Genomic DNA, 27,522 nt, shown 5'->3' on the forward strand with positions numbered 1-27,522 from the left:
CCCCCTGGCGGAGCCGGGCCCTCGGGGGGCCCGGAGGGGGCTCCCGGCCCCGCCGCCCGGCCTCGCCCCTGCCCCACGCCCCACTACGTCATCCCTCCCACCGCCCCCTCTCCGCCGGTGCTGGCGGGGGAGCGTCCCCCGAGGGGAGCGCCGGGGCCGGGCAGCGGCTTCGCGGCGGCTTCAGCCTGCGAAGGGCGCCGGCGCACCATCGCGGCACCATCGCGGCGCCGGCGCGGTGCGGCGGGCGCGGCTGCGCATCGCGGCGGGGCGGGCGCGGCGGGCGGGCGGCGGGGCAGCTCCTGCGCTGACACCTGCAGCATGTGCCAGGAGCTGCAGCGGCAGCGGCCGCCTCTGCCTCTGCGCGGCGCGGCCGCCCCGCTCCGGCGCCGTGCGCGGCGGCGGCGGAGCAGGAGCAACTCCCGCTCCTCCCGGCGCGTCCCTCCTCCTGCCTGGCACCGTGTGCCGGCGGCGGGTGCACGGTGACCTTACGGAGCGTGCATTACCTCACAGGTAAATATCAGCTGATCCGCCCCGGCGGCGGCGGCGGGAGCAGGCGGCGGCGGGAGCGCACGGAGCCTTCCCGAGGTAGCGATCCCGGCCGGGGCTGCGGGTGCGAGGTGCCGGGCGGGGGGCGCAGCCGCCTGTTGCCGTGTGCCTGTGCGGGGCGGGGGGCGCCGGGGGTTCCCCATCGGCGCCGTTGTCCGGGGGTGGGGGGCGGCCTCGGGAGGGTGGGCGAGGCGGGGGGCAGCCCCCCCCCTTGTCCCCCACCCTCCCGAGGCCGCCCCCGGTGGGCTCGCACGGCGCTCCCGCCTGTCCCCGGGCGCCGCTGAGGCGCTCCCGGCGTGCGAGTGTGCACAGGCATGCGGCACGGCAGGGCTCGCTCCCAGTCGCCCCCCCAGCCTCTCAGTGCAGCAGGTCCCGGGGTCCCTGGAGACCACCTGGGGACCCGGTGGGCTGTCCCTGCTCGCCCGCTGTCGCCCCTTGCAGCCGGCTGAGGTAAAAGTGACGAAAGGACGGCGCCCCGCAACGCAGCAGCGGCTGCTTTTACCTGTGCGTTCACCGGCTCGTTGGCAAACTTTGGTGTTGGGCGGTGAAGATCTCGGTCATTGCAGCCAAACTGGCTTGTTCTACACTCCCGTGCTAGAGACCAGCTACCACCCAAAGTGAAATACTGCTGGCGACCGCTGAGTCGGGTACTTACTGGATCCACTTCCAGCTTGGGTGATGTTTTAGGTAGTACTTAAGTAGTTCTTGAAACACGGGTGGGAAGCAGCGTTGTCTGGTAATCCTTGATAGTTACTGGTGACCCACATGTTAAAAGGAGAGGTTCACCAAGTGATAAGCGGCATCACAAATTTGGTGCTAGTAGGCTTTCAATATATTGTGTTGTTTTCGAAGTTTTGTAACTTGCTGTTCAGTTCTGAACGCTGTAGCTCTGCTTCTCCCCTTGTTTTTTGGATATAGAAGTATTTCAATAATGGGGGTAAAGGCACGGATTCTGTGGTTTAACAGTGTGGTTAACTATGGAGCTGTTTTCATAACTTCTACCTGGATACCAGGTTGTGTCTCACACATGTGAATACCACACGACCAGCTTAATAAAATTACAGCAGCTAGAGTAGCAAGTACTAGATTTTTAAGTCACCGTGGTTTCTGGTTGTCAGAGGGTAAGTGAGCATGAGATAAGAGCCAATGCCATATCTATTTTAGGTTCATGCCTTTATATTGCTCCTCAAAAGAGAATGATCCTACTGACACATTTTTGGGTTTCGCCCTCCTGTTGCAGTCAAGGTCCTGTATTTATTCAAAGTCTGTATTCATCGCAGTGAACGGTTTTGTGGTTTTTTGTGGATTTTATTTTTTCTTTTTCACACGACACAGTTAAAACTCAAAGAACTGAATGCCTAAGAATAAATCTTGCCTTCCTATAGAAAAGCACACCTATAATACTGCCTCCTGGCTTGACCTCTCAGTGGGATGTAAGTGTAGTAAGAATGAGATGCTACCGTCTTGCAGTGGTGGTAGTAAATACAAAATTACATACGTGTGCACTCTGTGATCACAAGCAAGTGGATAGTTTATGCGTGTAGCACTCAGTATATGTGGCTCATCGATGGTGCGCAGTCATTTGCATGAGCAGTTTTTGGTGTGTTACTGGTTGTGTGCACCAGTGCCCAGGAAGGCTGAACTGTGCAGGATCAACCATCAGAGATTAGCTCTCTCTGCAAAGTAGCTCAGGACCCAATCCTGAAAACAAACCTGTGGCAGTGATCTCTGCTTTCTAGAGTAACCTGCCAATCCTGTGACTAAAAACAGAAAAAAAGCACAAGGTACATCATGATAAACTGCTGGATACCAATGCCCTGTAGCTTAGAGCAAGGTGAAGGATGAATTGTTTTATTTTGTTTGGCTTTTGAAGGTTTAGTCCTTTCTTAATTTTTTCCTTGATTTCTACAGTTGTATGCTGTCAGACTGTAGAATAGTTTGTCTCCTCATACGTGTTTTTCCCAGTATAAATCCATTCAGAATTGCGTTTAAGGGTCAGCACTGATCTAACTTCCATTCCAGGCAAATAATCAGATATAATTGCACTGAAATCAATGAATATATACAGACATGAAGCTGTGAGAAGAAAATGGGCCTCATGGTGTTTTATATTTGTATAGCTGAAAGCCAAAAATAGCTGTCATAAACACAGCATGTCCTTTTGGAAGAAATAGTCAATGCCTACCTTAGAGTTGTCCAAAAAGTTTCTTGTGTTTCAGCAGTCCTGGGTTAGAAAAGTGAAGGCAGCAGTCTTGGAATGAGGATTGTTCCAGAGAAACTTTTTGTTCCAGTGACTAATCTCCTTAATTCCATGTTGTTAGCGTGCACATATCGACACTATTAACTATTTGGCAAGGACTACTTTCTCAAACAGGGTTCCTTGAGTGTGTTGCCAGGTATAATAGGGTTAATTCCAATGACTGTATTTTAAACTGCTGCTCTTTACATTAATTTATATATATTCCTATCACTAGGCTTAACAGCAAAGTGTAAGTGGTATGGAATGTTACATTCCAATTAGTTTTGCAGTGCAAATGCGGATTATAGTTGATGGCTAAGTCTGACATGTACTGCATGACTTGTCATGTTTTTCCTGGAGAGAGGGGAGTCTTGGATCTGAGTCACCATGGAAGAACATGGAGCCCCGTAGGCATAAAACTGGTGCAGTGGAGTGATGAGTCAGATCTCTTATCTTTAAATTTGGTATTGTGTGGTATTCATGCATGGGATGCATCACATTCATTGTGCACCTAGGCAAGTAACTAAGAGGCAGAAAACTCAATCAGACCTCTGACTCGCCTTTTCTTTGCAGAGTTGGTCCTGCATCTGTGGAAATGAAAGGCTGCTGGTTAGGATCATGTAGGAAATCTCGGTGTATTAACCTGTGGAGCAAATCAGCTCTGCCAGGCTATACCCAGTCATTTCTTACCTTGTTTCAAGTCCATTAGTAATATGACCTAATACTTAAATTTTCACTTTTTGTATTTGAGACTTGAACCAGCTTTTTCAGACTTCGAAACTGGATAAAGAACAGAGGAGTCAGAGCAGTGTTGCATCTTCATAGACCCCAGTATTTGTTAAGCTAGATGACTTTTCATAAGCATTGCTGTGGAATGACAGTATTGTTTCTGTTTCCAGAGGAAACTGATGTTAATGCTAATCTAACAAAAATAATTGAAATTTCTTAGAAGTGGTAGCCTCAGAAATATGTTAAACAGCGAGAGTGAAGACTTGCCCACGCAGCTGTTTTCAGAAACAAAACAGAGCCTTACATCAGAGGTGTCTTCACTTAGACACTTACTGTGAACTTCCTCGAATAGCAATCATTAATAATGCCATCTTTTCAAGCTAATGGAGCATGAAGGTTCCTTGATTTATAATCATTTGGGAGCAGATGCTTGAAATTCTGTCCACTTATACAAACAGCACAAGAATGACACTTCTGCTGAAAATCGGGGGGAGGCAGGGGGAAATTATGTGTGGGACTGTAAGAATGGCCTAGAAGAGTGTAATGCAATGTCTCCCTCTCCAATGTCATTACAAAAGCTACTAGAGGGACTGTGTTTGGAAAAAACTACGTGAGGTTTCTATTTGAAAATTGTAGCAGAACATTATTGATCTGTGTATTTTTAATCTCCTATGTAGCCAGTCACCATTTTGGATTGCCACAGATGTTAGCACTGGTTTTGGGGTAGGGTGTGTGTGTGTGTGTGTGTGTTCATGGGCTTGCAAAAAAAAGCTTCTGTCTTCTCACATTGCCTTAAATTGGGAAACTGTTACAATGAAGACATTGAAAACCATGCAGGAAAGATGTGCCAATTTAGGTCTAAATCTTATGGATTCTAATTAAAACGTAAATGCTTCATTTATTTTTAAGTTAGATGCGCCTATTGTAATCTTTAGATGTACAGCTGTCTATAGTGTCACCTGTGGAGAAGTCAGTGCAGGGATGGTTTAGCAGTCTCAGCAACTGAGATAAAATGCCAAGCCACTTGTAAGTACTTGGAAATTTCAGTGGTCTTTGTGTCCTGGTGTGGAGATCACCAAATCTGAGACTAATTGCCCTGACGCTGTTCACTTCAGTAGAGCCAGGTTTTTGGCCTGCTACTTAAGACAGACAAGACTGAAATGTATGGGGCAAAATCCTTCCCTCTGTTATGACATAAATCCAGTCTTTGGGTATTTTCTTCATCCCACTGAAGAGTGAAGAAGATCACAACTATTCTACTTACCTTTGGCATATCCATAACTGCTGCTAGGGAATATAATTGTTTCATGCAGTTCCTTTACTGTAAAATGTGTGATGTCATCTCCTCTTGGAACCACTGTATTTATACTGATTGTGTGAGAAGCACCACTGACAGTACACGTGCCTGTACGTATGCCACAAGGACCCAGAGGGAAATCCTGAGCCATACCTTTTATTGTACAGAGGCTGCATTTTTATAGGAATGCTCTTCTTTGTATAGGCAGAACAGCCTGTAAAAGGAAATACAGCAGTTTCTATAATTGTTCTAAAGAGATTACAACTTAACAGAATTCCATCCTGTAACATACAAAGTACAAAAATAAAGGCTCTTTTCAGTTAAATCTTTCACCAGATTGATGTCAAGAAGCAATGCAATATCTCAAATGATTTGGTCTTTTTTTAATCTTCTTAGCTGGAAGAGATGTCAGAAGAGCCATTCAAAATTGAAGTAGAAGGTACATGTAAAATTTCTTCATGTAGTGGTCTGGATGTCTGCTTATTTTGCTTAAGAAATGCAGACTTTAGAAGCACACTTGATTTTCTTTCCTCTTGGTGCTGACAAGCTTTGCCTTGGCTTAGTTGTCTAAAGAGGTAACAGCAATTAAAATGTCATGTGACAGCAATGTCTATAAACTGTTCTGTGATGTGTCATAATGAAAGATTTTTCTGACCCGATTAAAATCAACAGGGGAAAGAATCCTTCAGCATTATCTCCAGCTTTTCAAAAGTTCAGCTGGAACTTCCTCCTGACCACTGAGTCCTGTGAGTGGAGGCTCATTTAACTGGTAAAACTCCTCCATAGTGAAGTTTGACCATGCTGGTTTAAAGAAAAGCATGATATAATTTTGCCTTTGGGCCTTCCTGGGGAGCAGAGGAGCTGCTGGTTTAGTGCCAGAATTTGCTTGTCATACTTACGGGTGAATAGAGCCGCTGAACAGTGAGACCACGTTGAGCTGTTCATCTTGGCTGGTGCAGGGAGGCGGAGCTGTGTTTGCATGCCACTTGACACCAGGGAGGATGGGTGAGCTGATTCTATCCATGAGGAAGAGCCACATCGAGAGGTTCTAAAGCAGGCTCCTAGTGGCCAAGTCCACACGTACCTGGAAGAAAAGAAAAGTAGAAGATAAAGCAACATTGCCAGGCATGTTATTATTGTCACTGAGAGATTAAAACCCCAAAGCAAACCATGACCCACCTCTGTCTTCACACAGTGCAAGTGTAAAAGTAAAGGTCGGCTTTAAACAGAAATGAGAGAGGAGGCAGCATGTGCAAGATGATCTTCCTGGAAAGATTTGGGCTGAATTGAAGATCTGATGCTTGTAGTTCTGATCTTGTCTCCTGGTTCCCGGGCAACTGGAGTTACTCACCAAGTGTGCACGCACGTGGAAGGAGCTGCCTTTTGTAGGCCACTTGTCTATGCCCTTATGCCTCCCCAAATTACCCTGTATAGTGGCTATTTACATCTATTGAGTCGTCTCACAATTGCCCTGTTGTACTTGATTGGTGCCAAAGTCAAAGTTAAATGATGGTTGGCCTGTGCTCAGCCACAGCATCATTGTCCACTATAATCACCTCCACAAAGTAGGGCTGGATCACAGTCTGAAGTACCAGTCAGCTCTCCTCTTTGCTTTCCTCTTTGAAATCTTCTTTGCTTTGGCATGTGTGCCAATGGTCGTGCTCCCGTGGTGTGCCACACAAACTTGAGTGTCGCTGGGAGGCTTTCGTCCCTGGAGAAAGGAGGGCTCTTGGCTGCCCACCAAAGCCCATCACGGCTTGACAGTTGCGCTTTAGTGAAATGGACCGACCAACTTCTCGGTGGGCAGAACGCCAGCCCGGCAGATGGGCCTGAGTGTGGGCAGCCAGCAGAGCGCATACATATGTGTAGATGTAGATAATTGTATGTATGGGCATAATAAATAGGGATCTTTGCAATTTGAAAAAAGGTGCCGAAGCGAAAGGCTGAGTACCAAAGCAGTGAGCCTGGGGAGAGACTTCTTTTGGAGAGGGGGCATGTCAGAGTGCTCAGAGGAAGGATATGTGCTTTCCTTGTTGCTCTCTGCTTTCAGTTTTGCAAATTATGTAATAAAGGAAGTTATTTAGTCTTTTGAATTCAGGCACTCTTCTAACTACAACTGGGAATGTGGAAAATGACACTTCACGGCAGTGAATTTCCTTACAAACCACTTGGAGCTTGCTACCAGCTCCGATTTTACCAGCACAGTTACTAGTACAGCTTGAGATCAGTGGAAATTCGTGCATGCCATGCTTTTTGTTTTGAATTGCATTTTAAAGTGTGAAATACTATAATGAGCAAGAGTTGTGTGGAAATCAGTTGTCAGTACAGAATGTACCAAACTTTCTTTGTGGGTCATAGCTTCCAAAATCTTTCTGTAGTTAGGCAAACTCCCTAGCTAAGCCACTTCCATGGATGGCAGTCAGCAAACACATGCACACAGGCCATATATTAATTGATAGTTAAATATGTATAATTCTTTTGAAGATGTTAGCATTAGTTGCATCTCTGCAGAAAGGACATAGGAAAGCTAGGTGGCTTGAGCTTGTCTGCACATGCATTTGGTTGCAGAAGCCCATTTCCCTTGAGTCCATTTCCCTAATTTTATAGATCTGATGCTGGAGAATCACCTGGTCTTGCTGTCTCAGGGCACACAGGTTTCTTGCTTGAAGGTCCAGCTCTCACTAGGAGAGAGCACTTGTGGATTGCAGGATGAATAGAATCACATACCCAACTGGAAATTGCCATGGGCTTCTCTTAAAATTCTGGAAGGTCTGTGGACGCAATTTTTCTCGAGCTGGTAAGGGAAACCAAGGATCTGGGATTTTTGGCAAAATCCATAATGAGCTCTGGATACTCTCAGTATAAAAGTAGAGATTCAGCTTTATCTTTCTAGGATCCTTAAGTTAGATTAGCTGGAATTACTGGGATAAAAAAATTCTTTTCTCAAATCCTGGAAATAAATGACATTTGCCAGATCTAATGTAATCCCTTTATGCTTAACCTGAAGACATGGCAGCTGCCTGTGTGACTCCCAGATCAGGTACTGCTGATTTCTAAGTGCACACACTGCACAGAGAAATTTTGCAAGCCAGCACATTAAATGCACCAGCAGACCTAGGCAGTGTGTTTTGGCTTAAAGAATGGGACCAGGCTTTTGTTGGGAATTGACCTACCTGGCGAGGTGTCCAAAACGAGTGCGATGAAAGTGCTATTCTGAAAAGGGGAAATAATGAGGTACTTTCTTAGGGCATGGATTTCAAAAAACAATTAAAACTCCTGCAGGTTTCAGAGGCAGGTATGTGCTCCTGTAATGGAAATGATAACACCATTCCTGGTCTGAGTATGATGTCTGACGTGTATACACACTTTCATTAACTTTTTACTCTTTTTTTTTTAGTCTTCCAGATGTGTTTACCATGTGGCTCTGCTCATTTTTTTCCTTCTTAAATATTAACCAGAACAAGCAGTTTAATGGTGGTGTGCACTAGTTAATGGGAATTACAGAAATTTAAATCCTCTGTGTTGGAATACTGCAAGTTTTGTCTCATTTAGTCCCTCTCTCCTTAGCCCACATCTACCATTTCCCTTTGTGCAGGCTAGTAGGAATACAGCCTTTAAGTCTCAAGGGGTTTTTATCAGTTTTCTTATCACTTGCATTCAGCTGCTTCTGGTGGGACTGTTAGAAAAACACAGGTGTAGTCCTTCAGAGGACTGGGAGAGGACAAAGGGATAGAAAAACAGGATGCAGGAGGAGGAGGAGGTGGGTTGTTAAAAGGGGAAAGTGGGATGGGGAGAAAATAGTGCGTGAAAGGAGAAAAAAAATGCAAACGGGAAGGGTAGAAAAAAAAGCCTGAAAACAGCAAAAAGAAAAGAAGGAAGGAGAGGAAAGGAGATAAAAAACCCAACCAGATCATCTGATATGAAGGACTCTACTGTGTTAATTAAAATTAGTACATGGTCCAGTTAAGTTCCTTTTCACTTAACATGACAGAGCACGACTCATTTTGCAAAGGCTTATTTGGCAAAGAGTCTCATTTGACCTTACAGGACTACTTGCAGGAGGAATTCTCTCGAGAAGACCGGTGTTAGCAGTAGCAGGGTCAGTTTGCTGCGTGTTTCAAGCCCACAGACAGGACACTGGACGCCAAACTGCATCACACTGTGCCCTGTATAACCTTCTGCAGAGAAAGGTGATACAGACTGTAAATACTACAATATTAGAGGGACTTCAAAACCAGTCCCTGTTTCTCTAGAGGGATGCAGAAGATTTTAAAGCAGTCAGTGTTTGTGAACACTGGATTGCTAAAAAGGCACTTTGCTAGTTTTTCATTCGTGACCCTTGTTTTTCTAGTCATACCAAGACTCAAATTATTATGGACAATTGCATGAAACTTTTTTTGCACAGAAAAGGTACACAATAGGTATTATACAAGGTAGTGACTTAAAATGCAGCTACTTAGTACATTTCTCTTCACTAAACATGAGCCAGTCATCCTTCTTAAGCAGAAGAATGGCTAGAATACCTTCATGTTTTGGTGAAAGGTATATTTCATTTGTCCCACTGTAGTGCTCTTCTGTATTTCCACAGGGAATGCTACCTTTCTGATACCCTGGGAGCCCCATATTATCACTGCTATTTGCATTTACACCTAAGTGTTACGTATTTTACTTCTAAAAACAAGCTGGCAGAAAGATAATTATTCCTGCACAATTTGTGGCTTTTTTTTTTTCTTTCAACATATGAAAGCACATAGTAGGGCTTATAAAACTCTCTTGATTCGTTGTAGGCAATCAGACTCTTGATGGTGCACTTGACTATCAGAACAAATGACTTCTTTACCATAAGCTCCGTTCCAAATAATGGATGTAATGTTAGTGGGCTTAGTGAAGCAGTGGGTTATATTGCAGTGACTGCAAAGCATGGAAACCTACTGTGTCTTTCTGTCATAAAAAGGCCCTGCCTGTGCTGTAGATCCTGTGAAGAATTTGTAGAGATACTTGAAAGGATAAAACACTGTATAAATTCCTAAAGTTCAAAGAGAAAATACCACTCAGGATAAAAAAGGGAGCTTAGCCCAGCTGCAGCTTAACCATATATGACAGATCTAGTGCTAAGTCCTGCGCCATCAATGCAAATGCTTCTGGAGTTCACCAAGTAGCCAAATGGAAAGACTAGAAGAAAGGCTTTGAGGATACTGACCTGGGGAGAGGGGCAGAAAGAAAAGGCACATGCTTCCAAATAAATGATTCTTATTCTCTGGACAGGGTATGAACAGGGAAGATTTAAGACATACACAGCTAGATTTGTGTTGCATTTCCTGTGAAAATTACTTTTAAAGGCATTAATATGCACTTGTCTGTATTTCTGTGCAAGTATTATGCCATAAATAAAATTGGCAACCATGAAAGTTGGGCATCCTGTTAGAATAACATGGAGATAGGTTACACCAGGCCTAAACAATGCTTTTGAGTGCTGAGAGTTAAAAAAATCATTGGCTGTGCCCTCCTTTGGTTGCTGTATAATGACATGAACATTGGATCAAAGCTGATCACGTTTAGGCCATGAGGGTAATAAAAAATGCAATAAAAAGGCTGGTTTAGAGGTCACACTACTTCTAGATACTTCTCTTTGACCTTCAGTTGCCTCTATACATGTCCTGGACCCGCTTGTTTTCTTGTCTTGCCAGCTCCACACAGAAACATCCTGTAGTACAGTCATGCCTCACGCTGGCTTCCCTCCTTCCCTCTGCACCACAGAGCTGCTCTTGTCCTCTACAAGCCCAAGGATCCTTTCCTGTTCTGCCAGTGGCACCTGGATTTAAGCTGCTCTGTCTTAACCACTGCTGCGCATTGACTGTGGATGGCCTACAAACCTGCAAATCATCTCAGTAATTAATTGCACTGGTTGTGACACAGAATGACACAAACCCTGGTGGCTTTGGCAGGTTGCTGTCGCCATAGATGTGCAGGGACAGCTTGTATGAGTGTCCAAGGAAAGGAATGACACAACAGCATTTTAGCAGCTGTGCTGGTACCAGATGCTGTTTCAGAATTTTTACCCAGTGCTCACAGTTACGTTTCAAGTAGTGAGAACCTGTGGAAGATAGGAAGTGATGTTGTATCTGGAAGACCTTAATGTTAAATAAAATGAAATGCACATATAGTGCTAAGTGCAGTCCTAGGAAAGTAGGTGTGAGGTTGTAGTCCCTGCTGTGAGATGAGCATGTTTGTTACAGGCCATATTGTGGCTTTCTGGCCCTTGCTGGTAGAAACCACTACATTTCTAGAGGAGTAGAAATGGTTCATAGTGCTTTTGTTTATTCGTAGAAAAAGGAAGAAAGATGGAGCTGCATCTCTGTTCCGAAGCTAAAGTATAGGCTAAAGGTATTCTTTTTTTCCCATGGATTTGGGGTTTTTTTAGGAGACTGCAGCCGTGTATTCTAAGCAGTCACAGGAGCTTTAATGACAGCTGTTTTGCTTGAAAGCCTGCATCTCTCAGACATCTCTCATGTCTGTAACATGGCTTGATGTAATCCTTTGGATTTCCTCATGTTTAAAAAAGCTGCAGAGTCTTCTTTGCCTACCAAAACACATTTAACAGTTGAAATTTTAGCAGTGAATATTTCTAAAACCTGCCATTTTGCACATACTGTGTTTGATGATCCTACTGTTTATGTATTTTAATACATCTCTCACCTTAGTCTGAACATCCAATTATGGACATGGCTGAAAAAAATAGGGGAGTTTGGAAGAAAAAGAAACAGAGATAAAATAATACTAGCAGAAACCTTAGTCGTCTCATATGTCTATGCCATTTTCGGCTCAAAACCAAGGAAAAAGATTTAAAAACAAAGTTGTCTTTCAGAGCAGACCTTATGCCTATGAGTCAATGTCATCTTACTACTCAGGTGTTGAGAAGGTTTGTCCTTGAAACCCAGATTTCCTTTTCATACACTGACATGTGTTTTGCAAGCCCTTGAAATTACACAACGGAAGGAGAGCTGAAAACTGCTGCCAGAGCTACAAATGGTCACGGTTATCCCATGAACCTTTGATTCCATGAGCTCTGGTGCTGCAGATGGGAACCATGGGGTTGCACTCAGAATGCAGAGGGTGGGGATATACTGATCTGACTTTAGCACTCCTGAGCTGCGTATTCAGAAACCAGCCAGAGCACTTGAATTAACTGCTGCTTTTTCCAGGGGATTCTCTGTGGCCTCTGCTTAACAGAGAGAAAAAGCAGTTTTGTCCCATTGGCATTACGATTTACATCCCAATTTGTTGAAACCAACATGCCAAGCTACAAAGAAACTTGTTTCATCAGATCTAGCTATCCAATATTATCAGCATCTAGCTGGATGGCTCTCAAGGGGCTTTGGGAGGAGGGGGAAAGGGTGTTTGGGTTTTCATGGTGGTATTTTTCCTTTCCTTGCTTTTCTTTGTTTTAACTTCTTTGTACTGAAACGACAGCAAAACTTGCATGTTGTAGTTAGCTCTTCATGTATCTGTTCCATTTAAGGGGTGCAAGATACTGGGCCAATCTACATTTTTCTAATGGTCTTCAAACAAAGTAATCAAAACCAATGTGTTGCTTTGTTTGCAAAACCCAAACCAAAAGGTTATCACTTCCTTGTCTCTGACAGCCTCGCAGCAGTGGAACTTCCTGGGCCTCTTGCTTGGCTTGGGTGATTGGCTAAGTCCAAAGAATCCCTTATTGACAAGGGGTTAAAAATTCATTAAGAATGTATTTGCTGTTTATGCTTTACTTCAAATTGTATTATACTTGTATTTGGAAAGAGCACATCAGCGATTGGAACATAATTTAGGAAAAGTTATTAAATGGTGTTAAAGTGTTTAAATTGAAGCTCCAGCATACACTCATACACAGTCTTTGAATTATCAAAACATTTGTTAGTGTTTGTTATGTGAGCAGTGTGGCTGGAAGCTCAGACCTTGAAAAGGCCTTTACTATTTTTTTCACAGCTTATTTTTCACAGTTTATTCCTTTTGTTTCCTTTTATTTTTGTTTTTAAAGAAGACGATCCTCCCCTACGTTGCAAGAGCAGAGTGTTTGATGTGACTTTGTTTTGGAAAGTGGTAACACCCCCTTGCATACTATTCATGAATTGTCAATGTCATTAGATATTATGGTGTTTAGCTGGATTTTGAAATACAAGGTTCTCCTCTGTGTTGTCCATGCATCTGTATTAACTGTCTTCATCACTGTTGTGTTTTTTTACTTGGCAAGTATTCCTATCAGAAACTCCCACAGCAGTTCCTTCTAAAACTTCAGCATTTGTAACTGCAGTGTTACCACTGGGTTTTTTAATATTCTGTTTATAAATCTCCCTTTTAAAAAGAAAATACATGGAACAGTTATCAAGAAATGTTGCAGAAAAACTACCCTAGCTCCTAAGCGTTTTAAGCAAAATACAAAGCAGTACAGCTAATCTGTGCCTTCTCATACAAAAGGAGAGTGTAACACACAATCTAGGCAGTAGATCCTTAGCTCCAGAAATTCATACAGCTCCAGTAAAGTCACTTTTGAGGGAATCTGCTATGACTGTTCGCTCTGTGTTTCCTGTCAAGCATCCAGTGCATACACTGGGGCAGGATCAAACTACACCTGCACCAGAGAAGGGAAACAAGTGCCTGAATATATACAAACATGCATGCCTGCAGAGGTGAGGTAACAGGATTTCTTAGCATACTGGGGAGAGTTGGCAAGGGAGGAGCCAGTGGTAATGCAAAAAAAAAAAAGAGAGAAATGAGCAACAGGCTTTTTGGAATTATTTGTAGAGTGGATCACAAAAACAGAACAGCAACGAGTAGGTCAAAGTCCTAAGAACATGGATTGCAAGTCCCTTTCAAATGGTGTGGAGTCCATGCCTGCGTTAAACCCAGAGAAACTTGTTGCAGTAGAGGGGGATATTTTGAACACCAAGAATTGTTCTCCTTCTCAGTGACCTGACTGAGGATGAACACCTTTCCCATTTCTCACTGGAGTATGTCAGCCCGTAAGTCAGACAGTGTCTCACTGTGGGGCTTCAAGTTCCAAAGAGGTGGGAGTTCATCCATTGTTTTATTTACAGCCATATAAACTTGTCTTCCATAGTGTTTAGCTATTGCATTCCCAGGTAACACTGGTCACTGCTAAAAGTAATGATTTGGTTTCATCAGGTTTAAGTGTATTTAATAACATTGTCAAATAACAAATATTTCTATTTCTGTCAGTTCACCTGCTTTTTAACCTTTTCCTACTATAACAAGTAGGAAAAAATGGTACCGTGAAAACTTGGGAGCTGATATTAGAGCTGACTTTCTGTGGGAATTTCTGTGTGCAGTCCCAGGTGGTTTAGCATGACTGAGCTGCCAAGTTAGCCTCTGGGTGCAGAGAGAAGGCTTCAAGGCCAAATGATAAGAAGTTATGTCCTTCCATGTTTTGTACACTTATTTCCTCTTTTGTTTTCCTATCTGAGCACTTCAGATGATCAAAAATAAGTGGCAAACATTTTTTCTTGTTTGTTTTTAGTAGTCTTGGACTGACAAGACAAGAAATCTTAGACCAAAGGACAGTATTTTTCAGAAGGCTGCAAATGTCTGAAAGTAGAGACGCAGAATATATTTACCTCAGCCATGATTTTACTGCCATAATAAGATGTTTTTAGCTTTGCTGCATACACCAGGACTTCAAGATTATGTTAGCTTATGCAGAGCTAAATCCAGATACGGGATTTGGTTGTAAAATGTACAAGGAGAGGTTTGTGTCTGCAAAAAGTCTCCACAATCCCCTTTCCATGAGAGGATATTAGCGGGGTTGAAAGGAATCCATTGCGCAGTGCTTCCGTGCAATCCCAGCTGAATTAATTGTGACCTTGCTTTTCACACCCCTGCAAGGCTCCAGGGAGCCATGGGGTAACTTCACTGGGCTTCTTCCAGATGGCAGTGTTCTTTCCCTGCGGGTATTTTGGTGTTGCTGAAGCTTGTGTTGACCAGAAGTCAACACAAGCACGTGTCAGTAAGCAGTGCTCTCATCTGCTTTGTGCCTCTCTGCGCAATGCCAGAGACTGTAGGAGAGGCACCTCCTGAGCCTGGACATGGCCTGTAGGAGAAGCATCTCCTGAGCCTGCACAGCCCATACCAAAGGTCACCCACCCATACACTGCATGCTCCTGAGCAAACCCTTGTGCTCCCCCTCAGTAGGAGCATCCACAATGGCTGGAACTTAACTACTATCATTTGGTGATTCATTTGCAGTGCTTATTTTCTAAAAATTGCATAGCCTGTTCTCAAAAGCGAGGCGAAGAAAAAAGCAGCTGTTATGAAAAGAGAGGAAGAAAAACTCACACATACAAAACACAGAGCTTTAAAAGAACCAAGCCCACATTGTTATGGGAGGGGCAAACCCCCTAAATTTGCCACGTTTTATCTTTGAAAAAGATCAGAAATAGGTTTTTGAGGTACTATTCATATTTTAGACATTTAACAGCGATATCGGTGAGTCTTATAACATCCAGCTTTAAAATCAATTCTGACTTAACATTGCTTACTTTTGTGGGTTTTCACAGAGAATAAACCAGGAAGTTCTTCCCTCTTGTAAAAAGATGTGATTTAATATTCAGTACTAGTGAATTTTAGACATATGATACTGAAATAAACCACTGCTTTTTAAGTGGTCTAAGAAGCATCTGAACAGACCAGTCCAAATTTTATTCTGTTCTGTCACTGAATACAAAGAGAAACTTCATTGTCCCTCTCTTTATTCTAGCACAGCTTATACAGAATTTGATTAAAAAAGCAGAAAATTGACATGACTGAAAAAAGAAAGAAAAAGTTAATCTTCAGTACTATGGAATGTTTTGCAAAAAGCTTTCGCTTTCTGCATAAACAATTGATTGACAAAAAACTGTAGCCAAACCCAAAACTTCCCATTCAGATATTTTAAAAGGTTTCATTTAAAAATTCATTATCAAAAGATTTTAATTCATTGTTTTCTTTACCTCAGTCTGAACTTATTTTTTTTCCTTCCTGAGCTACTGCAGCACTTCATCCTTTCTCTCCTGTCTCCTACTGTGTCAGGTTTCCCAGGCTGAAGATATTTTTTCTTGGCATGTCATCACTATGCAGCTTCTGTGCCCAGTGGGGAGGTTGTATTTTGCTGTCCAAAATCAGCTTCATAGTCCAGTCTAAGACACCAAAATTAGAAATCCACTGAACTCCTCCAGCAGCCCAGAGAGACACAGCTTATCCCAAAACAAAAACACTCAGTCTGTTTTGAAAGTGATGCATTTTCTCTGCATGAATTAAACTTGGCTTTTAATGAAGTACTTCATTTGATTTTGCTGATGGAAGATTTCAATTTTCAGCTCAAGTTAAAGCACTTCTGTGCTAAAATTCCTGCTGTTTGGTTTTGTTCTGACCAAGTCTCTTCCAATACTCTCTTAGTCTTTGTTTGCATGGGTTGTAACTGGGAAATACCCTTGTTATGAAGGCTTCTCTTCTTCTGAGATGCATTCCCTGTTCTTACAAGCAGGGAACTGTGGAACCAGTATTCTTTCTCAAAGTGGAAGAAACATGTCAAGGTCAGATGATAAATTTCCTTGCAGACTAATACACAGATTTATGTTGAAGGCCTTGACCAACTTGAAGCCCAGTGAAACAAAAATTCCTGCTTCTGTGTGTATTTAAGGAATAAGCCACAGATGAGTCATGAATGCAGCATTACTAATGACCCTGCTCACACCACAGCTGCTGAACCTTTCTGCAAGGCAGGATGAGCTGCAGACCTTCCCCAGATGCCAAGAGCACCTCATCAGTACTCTCCGGGTCTGATGGTCTCTGACAGGCTTTAAAGCCTGGCCCCCACCTTCTAGCTGAGGAGACTGTGTAGAATCCCAGAAAAAAAATCTGTTCCCTGCTCCGTGCATGATGTGACCCACCCACATCTTTTCCATGGCCTCACCTCCTGGGTGATGAAATCTCCCAATCCTCCAGTAATTCTTGTAGCACTGAATTTACCTTTAAGTCGTGAAGCTGCAGCAGAGATTTGCTGAATGAGTGAGTGAATGCATGCAAGTACATGTAAACAGGAGAGAATGTGGTCATTTGTGCCATCTTAATATTCTCCCTGTATGTCTATTAGCATTTTCTTTGATGGACTGGCTTTCCTTTGACATACTTTTTAAAATGACCTTAGTAAAGGCATTTCATGAAAGTAAGGTAGGAATAGTTCAATGTTGTTTTAGAATAGGCTAAAATCCTTTTGTGGTTCTTCTCATTAAACAAGCAATTTTTCTTCCAGGGCAACACAGAATGTAGGTTGAAAGTAGGATGAGAGCAATTAAGATCCAAGAAGGGGTGTGTATAAAGCTAGGATTAAAGAAAGCTGAGAAGCAAAATTTCAGCTGAAGAAGAAAAGACTGATAAATACATTGAAAGCTTTTGATGGCTGCAAAGTACGTAGAAGGGCACCTCATTTAATTTTGGCTTTTGTTATAACTGTCAGTTTACTGCAACTGAAGGTTTTGATTTCATTCTGAAGAGCATTTTGGGGAATGGTGTTTCTTCTGCCCCCAAATGTGATCGGCAAAATAAATTTGAAAGATTTGCTACATGCATGTGGTTTCTCTCTGTTTTCACTGAATCTAGATTTAATAGATTTTTCTTTTTTTAGATGAGATCTGTCATTCTTTTTTATCCTTTCTGTTTTGCTTTTCTGGGTGGCTACTGTTGTGTCTCATTTTGGGCCACTGCAGGCCCTTTTATTAAAAACAAGCCATTTTCATAAGAATCTTGCCACTTCCCATTTGGAAACCTGTACATGGGTGCTGCTGCCTTTTTAAGCCCTGTGCTGTCTCACAGTGGTGCCAGGAGAAGAGCTTGCTGTTGGATTGCTCCCAGTCTCCCACTGCTAGAAGCACCTCTCTCTCTATCCTCACCCCTCTCTGAATGGGAGATACCTGAATCTTTCAGAGAGTTGCTTCTCAATGGTTCTTCAGATGCTTGACCTGGCAGGTGCTTCTTGGAGCTGCTCAATCTGCTACTGCGTACTTGGAAAAGTAGTTTTTGGTTTTTTTGATGAAACTCAATTGTTTGGGTAAGATGGTGCTTCCTTGCCTTGCTGCCATGTAAGTAAAACAGTTTCTCTGAGAGTTTTAGTGGTGAATAGAGAGTGTGAACTCAGAAACTTCGGGCTTTAGCCTCTTGCTGGCTTTTCCACAAGGGAGATGGAGTTCTGAAGCCTGTTGCAACTCTACCAACCTTCAGAATAGTGGCACTTTTTGAGCCAGTACTGTGATTTCAGGGTGATTTGTGTTGATATTCTCCATTTTTTTTGAAAATAAAATTATTATTAGAAACTTTTTTTTAAAAATCTGGAATTAGATCAGGCACCAAACAAGCTCATCTGAAACATTTCAGTACTGCTGTACCATAGACCTGTTTGATGTCTAGGGCTTAATAAAATAATTTTTACCACTTAGGGGTAGGAGTTTGGATTAGAGTGGCCTATGCAGTAATATCCCTTAGTCTGAATTAATTGATTGTAAAAAGTGTAAGGCAAGTGCCCAAATCTACGTTATGAGCAGAGATAATGGATTATCAGTTGGGGTGCTGGAGGTACAAGCCAATTTACACCAGCATGTGCTTATTAGTGTTTTTTGTACTTTGGTTGAAAATTATTGTGTGATATTATTCCTTTCTCTTCTAACTTGTGTGTCGTAAAATGGGAATCAATTGGTTTTCAAGCAGCATTGGTTGTTCACTGAGCATCCAAAATCAAAAAGTAATAATGGTGTTTTAGAAAGCAAGTGAAAAATCACTGCTAGCTCTTCCTTGTGAGTTATGTTGTGAATGGGATGGTTTGCACTGCAGAGTTATGATGTGTGTTTTGAAAGTTTTGTTCGGGAAAGAAAAGCTGAAAACAAGTCCAGTCAGCTGATGTGCTGGGTTTCATTCTGCCTTTATCTTTTGCTCCCACAGCAAGAGGAAGTACTTCTAATTGATCATGTTCTTCAATATTTCACAAAATATAAAGCTGCTGTGACTTCCCGACTTTGCTGAGGATGGATTTGGAGTCAAGGAACAAGAAGAGCTGCCATGCATGGTGGGAGTAGTATGGAAGAGTTTAGTGCAAACTTGACCCGTATCATTACCAATCTATCAGTATTCACAAACATGAATTAAAAATATAGCAGATACATTGACAGGTATCCTAGTAGAAGCTTTCAATTTTCAAAAAAGTTTTTTTTAATTCCCTTTGGAAATACTTTTAAGAATTGATACGATCACTGTCCTTTCAGCTATAATTACTTACAATAATTAGAGCTGTGGACACATATTCAAGAATAGATGTGAATAGGACAAGCAATCTATGGCAGCAATAACCTTATGCAAAGAGCTGTGCTATCCTACACAGTGGAGTTTCTTTCTGTAGGCAGTTCAGTGCATGTCTATCCTCACTGGCTTAAATCCTGGAATAAACACCTTGATCTTCTTTTTTGGCAGATAAAGTGGAGCTGAAAAATGTTTTTTCTGAGACCTTTCAGATGAAAATCTAATACCCAAATTGTTTCTGCTGCGCTTCAGTAGAGGTGCTTGCAACTGGATTGCTATTGATTGCTTTTTGAATGTGATTCTGCGTTTTAAAAAGTTGCAAGAGAAAAATGACAGTGATAGATGTGTACCTTAATATCCATCTGTCAGGTGTGAAGGAAACTGCAGTTCATCAATGGCCTGTTAATGGCAGAAAAGCCAATGACTATTCACAACCTGAAGGCTCTGATCCTACAACCACTTGAGAGTTGTGTGTCCTTATTAATGTAAGGAAGTGCACTGAACATCTGGGATTACTCACATCGATAAAACAACGTGCATCTGAGTGATCCTGGAATCAGGACCTTGGAAGCTGTTCACATAGGAAAAAGCTATGATCAGATAATCAGTGTCAGAAATGTAAGTATAAGAAGGGTATCAGTGCTTCTGACATTTGAGAGTTTCCCTGTGCTTTCCAGCTCACAGTAGCAAAATATGCAAGGTTAATAATGTAGAAGTAATACACTTTGTGGTGTTAATCACTAGAACTTGCTTTGTCACTTTTGTGACAGCTCCTGTCTGAAGGCTGTCTGAGGTCAGTGGGTTATGCCACTGAGGTCAGACTGAGATTTCGCTTGTTTTCACCCATTCTGTGCTGCTTATTTGCTTTGTGCAGGCCTGATTTTTTTTAAAGAAATATTGCTGATACATGTGACATTTCCTTATCTTCTTTAGTGTGATAATGACATCAGACAGTACTAGGAAATCAGCTGAGGCATCTTCAGGTCTTGCTATGGCAAAGGAATTGAAGGAGTATTTAGATCTCATAGGGATATTGTGGTCATAGATCCCCTCCCTTCCCAGGTTCTTTAAGTGACTCACTCTAAAACACTCATTTGTAACAGGTACTCACCATCTTGCACATGTAAAATTGTCCTGGTGTGCTCGAGTATACAGCAGAGGTCCAGAGTTCATATGAAGGTGGGCCTTTAAGAACTGCAGCAGCTGGTGTGAGAGCTCTCATGATCACACTTCCTCATCCTCACCCTCCTTTTCACCTATCCTAACCCCACCCTGCTCTTCCCCTCATTTACCCTTCAGAACCACCCTGTGGATTTGGTCACCAGCCCAGCATCCTGGGGTCCTGGTTCCTGTGCTGGAGGAAGACACAAACACTCTCTTCAACAGTTAGTGCCAGTCAGCCATAACTTTCCTTTTGAGATGAAAGTTACTCTGAGCGTTCAGCAGCACTTGGGATGATAGGACATTAAGAAATGTGTTTTGGTTTTTTTCAGTTTGTGCCTTTCCAGATTTTTTGCTTTTGTTTTGCTTCCTGTCTTACTTTATTTTAGCTTTACCCCTTCTTCAGTCACAGTAGTTAAAAGAAAAAACACAAAATACTTGAAGGCAAGTATTTTGAAAAGTGGAAAATAAATAGGAACCATTCATACAGCTTTCACTGAAAATAAAAGTATTTTCAGACAGTAATGTTTATAGATTTGTTGACTGTGCTATGCACATGTTAGAAATGGTCCTTCAACTGACTGTCTCCCAAGACATGTAGTTGCATCAAACCTCAATTCTCTAGTCCATGACTTTTTGTTCTAATTAGATGAAGGAGCCCAGTTGACTCTGGCCAGTGCCCTAAGTGAGAAGTGATTGTCTTCTGGGACTGGAAGTGTTTGCTTCATAAATCTAGACTGCTGTTCGCATTGCAGTGGATTTCCACCAAAGTCTTACGTGGGTAAATATCTTTGGTGTACTACTGATTTTTTGTGTTACTTCAGTTTTCCTGTGCTACTGTAAGAATGCAAGAGGGAAAAGACTATTTTTTAGTTACTTTATGCTGGTATGTGTTTTCCTGTGATAAAGAAAACCAGAATTTTATACTTTAGGCTATATTACATCCACAGTATTATCTCTGCGTCATCTAAGCTGATTCTGGTACCAAACCTGACTATCATTTTCTGATCATGAAGTTGTTTAAACGGTGACATGCAGGCATAGCCACTCATGTTGATTGGAAAATAATATTCCAGACAGCTTAGACTCTTTGGGAAGAGACTGCAAAGGCAAAGTAACCTGCCAGCAAAGGAAACAGATTGTTTCCAATGTGCAGTAAGTAGCACTTGTTGCTCCTCTTCTCCTGTTAAGCTACTTTCCATCAAGACAACGTGTGATAGACCATCCTCAGCCTGCTCCAATGACAGAGTTTTTGAAGAAGTGGTTGGTTGGTTGTTTTGTTTTTTTTTAATGAGCCTTTTTTTTCCAAAAATGGTGAAATGCAAGATTTAAAAATATTTGAATATATTCTCCTACTCTTCCTAATTCCTTAACCATTTGTGGAAAATTACTGTCTTTGTTCTCTGATACATTGTTTGCAAATTTGTAGTTGGACATAATTATTTAAAAAGCAGAATAGGCACCACAGTAAGTTTCACTTTCTGTGATCCTTGACAAAAAGTGCTTTACAGTACCGTTTTTTATGGACCGTCTCGCTTTTTACAAAAATTAAGGCACATCATGTTCAGATTCATCCAAGATACCGTCCTGTATATAGTTTATACTGTTACTTTCCCCCTCTTTTGATTTGCAGACTATTGCTGCAGTGGTGAATGTTTAACCCCCAGTCTATGCTCTGAGCAGCATGTCACTGTCACGGCACAACTCTTGTAATGGCTCAATGTCACATAGTGGCAACAAAGCACGTGGGTCAAACAGCTTGGCCTGGAAAGATTAGTTCAAATAACATTTGTCTGTCTACAGTACTTGAGAAAATACTGGAAAACAAAAGAATCAAATAAAAAGCCTGTGTTTCATTCTTTCTCTCAGCTTCTATCAGGAAATACCAAACTTGTACTCAACAGATCAAATGTTTGTCTTAAATATGCCTTCAAATAGAGAATTAATTGAACTCAAGTAAAACATGGTGTGACCTGAGACCAAAAATTCTTACCTCTGGTTACATGTAAAACCCTGAGTTCATAAAGTAGCTCCAATAGCTTTTAGCTAAGACATTCTGGCCCAGCAAAATGAGCATGCATGCAATAATGAAACTGACATTGCTTTTGTTGTTTGGGGGACAGGGGGTGGTAAGTAAAGCATGCTGTATGAAGTCTCTGTAGGATTTAGGCAGATAGTCTAATAATGTGTATTTATGGTTTATGGTCTATGAAGAATTGGATCCTCCAACCATTACCAACAAGTACCCTGTGAGAGCTACCAGGTTGCATTACCATCTGTGTATGCAAACTCCAGTTTCTATACAAGCCACCACTGCACTTGTATGATTCATAGCTGTTAGAAAGAAAGACTTATTAGTCACCTACTTCATTCCCCTTCCTGTATGGAATTATTCTTTATTGTGCTGTACATTTGCTACTTTTTTGTCAGTCTAATTTTAAATTATCAAAGTAATGGAGCTCCCACTGCTTCCCTCTGGAAAATGTTCCAGAGCATTAACAGATCTGCTGTTAAGAAGGATACTAATTTCCTGATACTATTTTTTCTTTTATTAACTTAATTTCGTTGCTCTAACTACTGTCTTCTGTGCATTTTCCCATGTTCTCACTTTGAAACTTAAGCCTTGCACCCTGCAAACGTGTCTTGTTTATTTTCACCTACTATACATGTATATGAACAGGTAAAACTTAACCTATACAGGCCTGTGTTTAGTAGGAGTAAGGCAATAAAACTGCTAAAATTGGTTCATTTTAGAGCAACACGTCTTTGCAAGAGCTCCAGAAGTAATTACGAACAACAGCTGAAAACTTCACAGGAGCTGAAAGTTGATTTCCTAAGCCACTTTGTAAAAATGGTTGCACTTACCTGAATTAAGAAGACAGAGTTAAAGTAAAACTTCATGTAGACATCAATTTTGATTTGAATTTTCTAGTTTATCTAGAGGATTGGTAGGATGCTGCAGACAGTTGAAGAATTTTCAGTAATTTTCCCAATGGAACTTACAGTCCTGTGTGAGCTTCCCCAAGCTGTTTCAGCACAAACTTTAAACCAAAGACAGTGTTGGCTTGTGCTGCCTTTCAGTTCCGCCCTGAAATGGATGAAGAGCACTTGCTACTCATCACAAGTGTGTGGTACAAGATGGGGGTTTAAGGTATACTTTTCTGCTTTGCATTCAGATGATCATTTTTACCTCAGATAAGAGACAGTAGCTTAGCTCAGGTTGTATCAGAACTCATCAGACATTCATTCACCTGACTATGCTTAAAACCTACTTTCAGTGGGTATCAGTTTAATAAAAAAAGTGATTCTTAAGTGGAAATAACTCACAACAGGTTTGTGGTGCTGGATTCTGCATTCAGGAGTACAATCTGGCTTAAACGTGCAGCTTTACAGTACCTTGCTCTAAGAACACATACTTAAGAGCAAGTCTTGTATCCACCCTTCTGCTGTGAAATTTGCCAGCATGAATTTCCTTGCAAACTTCAGATCACGTGAACAGCTTTCAGATAGCTTGCATGCTTCCAGCATCCATCTCTTTTCACTCTCTCTTGGACTGTGTTGTCCTAACTGCCAGCTCTCTTTCTGTTGAGCTCCTTATATAATTCCAGTTCACAAAACTCCCATCTTCTGCTCGGTGCAAAGTTTCGGCCATGATATCTTACCCTGGATGCCAGCTGGTATAGCAGGCATAGAGAGCTTGTTCTGAAATTTTTAGGGTTTGTCTGTTTTGTTAAGGATCTGTCATTCTTTTCTCGGAAGTGACAGTGTTTTATACGATAGTATTACCCTAGGAAATGCTTACAGTAGAACTCAAGGATTTTGAAAAGGAAATGTTTTCTGAGGCTAAACGAGGGCAAGAGCATAAATAGAACTTGATTTTACAGAACACATTCTGTAGTCGTGACTATGGAGAATGAAATAAATACCTACAATGCAGAGAGTAGGATGGCAAACACGGCTCTGCTCTTTGCTCAACAGTATGTCTCACTTCCTGAAATGTTTGCATCTCAAATGGCCAGCTTATCAGGCCTTTGAAGTCAGTGAGAAGACTGCAAGTGACATCTCCTGTTGTTTGGTGTATTCAGTGTTCCTTGTCTAAATATCCTGGGAAGACATGAGGGCAACAAGACAAAAGATGATCATTCAGATCATACAGTTAATATAAATTGGCCATCCTAACTTCTGTCTTTGCCAGGTTACTTGCAGGTAATGGAAGGGAGACACTGCCTTCTGAGATAATAAATCTTAGTATACTTTCTTAGCCCCTTATCAAGAGCCAGTGTACCATTTTATTCTGTAAAATGGAGTAAAATGACAATCAAAACCAAAAGAGTCTTTTGGGGTTTGCCCCAATATTTGCTCAAATTGGCATTGCTAAGGTTACTGTGAATATATTATGAGAACTGCAGTCAAATGTTGAGTGTTTGAACAGGTTTTTCCATAGCTTAGCTGCTCAGCCTGTCTTCACCTAGTATATGATCTTATTGCCACTGAGTGATGAATCTGTTCCTTTTGTTCAAGCTGTTTTTTAAAAGGTAATTGTCCTTTTAAAATTTTAATTGAATCTTCACACTTTATCTGATAGAGCTGACTGCAAAATGCATGAACCAGCATTAGGATTATTTTATGTAGTATAACTGACCATGCATAATATTCATGTAGTAAATTAAGCACTGACAAATTAGTCTTTTGTCCCCTTTATTCTTACTGAAGTCTAGGGGAGCAGAACGTATGGAAATTCCCTATATTTAGCAGTCTTAACAGGATCCGTAAAGGTAAAAATACTAACTGGGTGTTTTGGGAGTATTTAGTTCTACCTTAATGGTGTCTCACTCAGATCTGTAGACTGCTTGCCAAGAGATAGGTCCAGGTTGAAAATAAGGTGATAGGAAGTAGCTGCTCTGCATGAAAAGCAAATATTAGTACAGGGAAAGTAAGTTTTCTGACACAGGCTAATAGACAGGCTTGTTTAGATGAACGTCACTTTTGGGATTGTATCAACTGAGGCAAGAAGCAGGAACTGGCTTTACAAATCAAAATGGAAGACTTACTGTAAAAGGTAACATAGCAGAGAGTAGGCTGGAATACTGCTCTACTCAGAGTTTACATTCAACTTAAGTCCTACTATCTAGTGCCACATTTGTGGTATAGTGTGTCTTTTGCTATGCAGGTTTAATGATCTATAAAAAGCCTTTATATGAATTTGTCTTTGGATGTCTGCTGTAAAATGGTGACTTTGCATATTTATATGATGAACTCTACATTTATGTTGACAGATGAATAATTCAGTAGCTCTGAGAAAACAGTAAAAAGTCAACAAAAGCAGCAGAAATGTCTGCAAGACTGTAGAGAGCTGAGATTTCTAACCAGGAGACATAGCTGTCGTGTTCTGATGTCATGTCTTGATCCTCAGATCCTGTGGTGAAGTCAGGTAATAAAAATCTGTGACCTCAGCAGTAAGAAATTAAGATACAGGACAATGACATTGTGTTGGAGGTATGAGGGAAAGGGTCAAATTGAGAAGAGCAGTTGTGAAGACATGTTTATCTACACTGTAAAATACAAAATGGTTCAGGAAAAAATTGCTTATAAAGTAATTTGCTCTCTTAGTTTGCCCCTGGAAAATTTCTTCTTAAGATGCCGGTGAAAAGCTCAGTGGAACAATAAAAGCAGTTACCAAGCTGGGTGTATAGAGAAAAACAAACCCTTTTTACAAAGGAAGAAACTAATTCTGTCACATACTAATAAAGTGTCATATTTTCATTTCATTACCTACTCACTTCCTTTCTCTAAACTTCTATGAATTTGAAAACTGTTCTGAACTCTTACTGGGAAGTTGATGTGCAAGTTCTTGAGAGTTGTGTGGCAATGTATAGACTACAGATGCAGAGTTTGGGAAGCTCTTTTAGTTTGACCATTTGGTTATTTTATGTGTGAACAGCCTTTACAATTAAGTGTATGCTGGTACTTCTGTCATGTCATAAATGCAATGACCCTCAACAAAAGAGGTTAATGGCTTTTGTGTCCTGATGCTGTTTGCCCAACAGAGATGTAAAACAGAGCACTGAAGGGTTGAATTCGTTGTGTTCTTCGGCTTCTTCATAATACTTATTTAATAAACGGCAGCTGAGAAGGTTTTAGGATATAGGATATAATAAATCTCTAATTGCCATCTTCATTATCTTTTAAGTGAAAAATACTTGTTTTTTGGTGAAAAGGACCTGGTTTAATAATATGAAATGTATTTTCAAAATAATTTAAGGGTAAATAAATGCTTACTACTGATGCAGAATTGTAGTAAGCCAGATCAGAATTTTATTAAGAAATAACTTTAATGATTATGTTATAAACTTAAACAGCAATAATGGACTTTCAAAATACAGGTCTGTGTCTCTCATCACAGTATGGTAAAGGCTGTCAGATAGGAAGATGTGGAGTGGGCTAAAGGGAATGCTCCTGGGACCTGGCAATTAACACATTCTGAGCGCACAGCTTTCACAACAGTGCTTACTCTGCATGTGGCAGAAGCATTAGGAAAACTTGATTGTTTCACAGAGTTTTTTTTCTAGTAACAAAACTCACAGTTACAGAAGTTTAATTTATGTATGTATTAGATGGAAAAGCTCTAGGCATTTGTGCATAAAACTGTAGGAAGTACCTTAAATGGTTTTCCTACCCATAGCATGAAATTTTCAGAGAGGGTCACCACTCCTGCCTGACAATATTTGTGTAGAGTAATACTTGAGCAGGTCACTGACCAAGGAAGGGCTAGAAGAGATTTAACACTTTGGTTTGGCTCTTCCACGGCTGATTTTATGGCTGGAGTCACCCGATATTGGGAATGCTGTGCCCAGAACCTATGGACTGCTGGGTGCCATGATCCAGCCCCTAGGCTGCTTCCAAATCTTCCTCTATGACATCTCTTTGCAGGTGGCAAATACCTCCTCCAAGTGCCATTTTAAAAGGCTGCAGAGAAGTATCACTGGGTAGCTCCTCTGTCCTTGATACTCCTTTGCACGTTTGTTTTTTCCTGTGAAGCCAAGAGCTTTTGTGCTGGAGTTGTGAACCCAGGGGTGGATCTCAGTTCACCCGTAAATCCAGTAATATTGATGGAAATGGCACACATACATGCCTTGTAGGACTTACTGAGTGTTCTGTGGAGAAAATCCTTAAATACTAGGGGCCAAATATATCCTTGAGAATAAAGTGTTAAATT

At 41.5% G+C, this 27,522-nt stretch overlaps 1 protein-coding gene across 1 annotated transcript in view; it reads left to right on the forward strand.

Moving 5' to 3' along the window:
- The first annotated feature begins 319 nt into the window (after nt 1-319).
- The window catches only part of DTNA (dystrobrevin alpha), a 223,508-nt gene continuing 196,305 nt past the window's right edge, over nt 320-27,522 (forward strand). Inside the window, exon 1 of the mRNA XM_069004687.1 lies at nt 320-510. The gene's annotated coding sequence lies outside the window, so the exon portion shown is untranslated. The remainder of the gene's footprint in view (nt 511-27,522) is intronic.

Source organism: Aphelocoma coerulescens, chromosome 2 (assembly GCF_041296385.1).
Source record: "Aphelocoma coerulescens isolate FSJ_1873_10779 chromosome 2, UR_Acoe_1.0, whole genome shotgun sequence".
In the NCBI taxonomy this organism is placed as follows: Eukaryota; Metazoa; Chordata; class Aves; order Passeriformes; family Corvidae; genus Aphelocoma; species Aphelocoma coerulescens.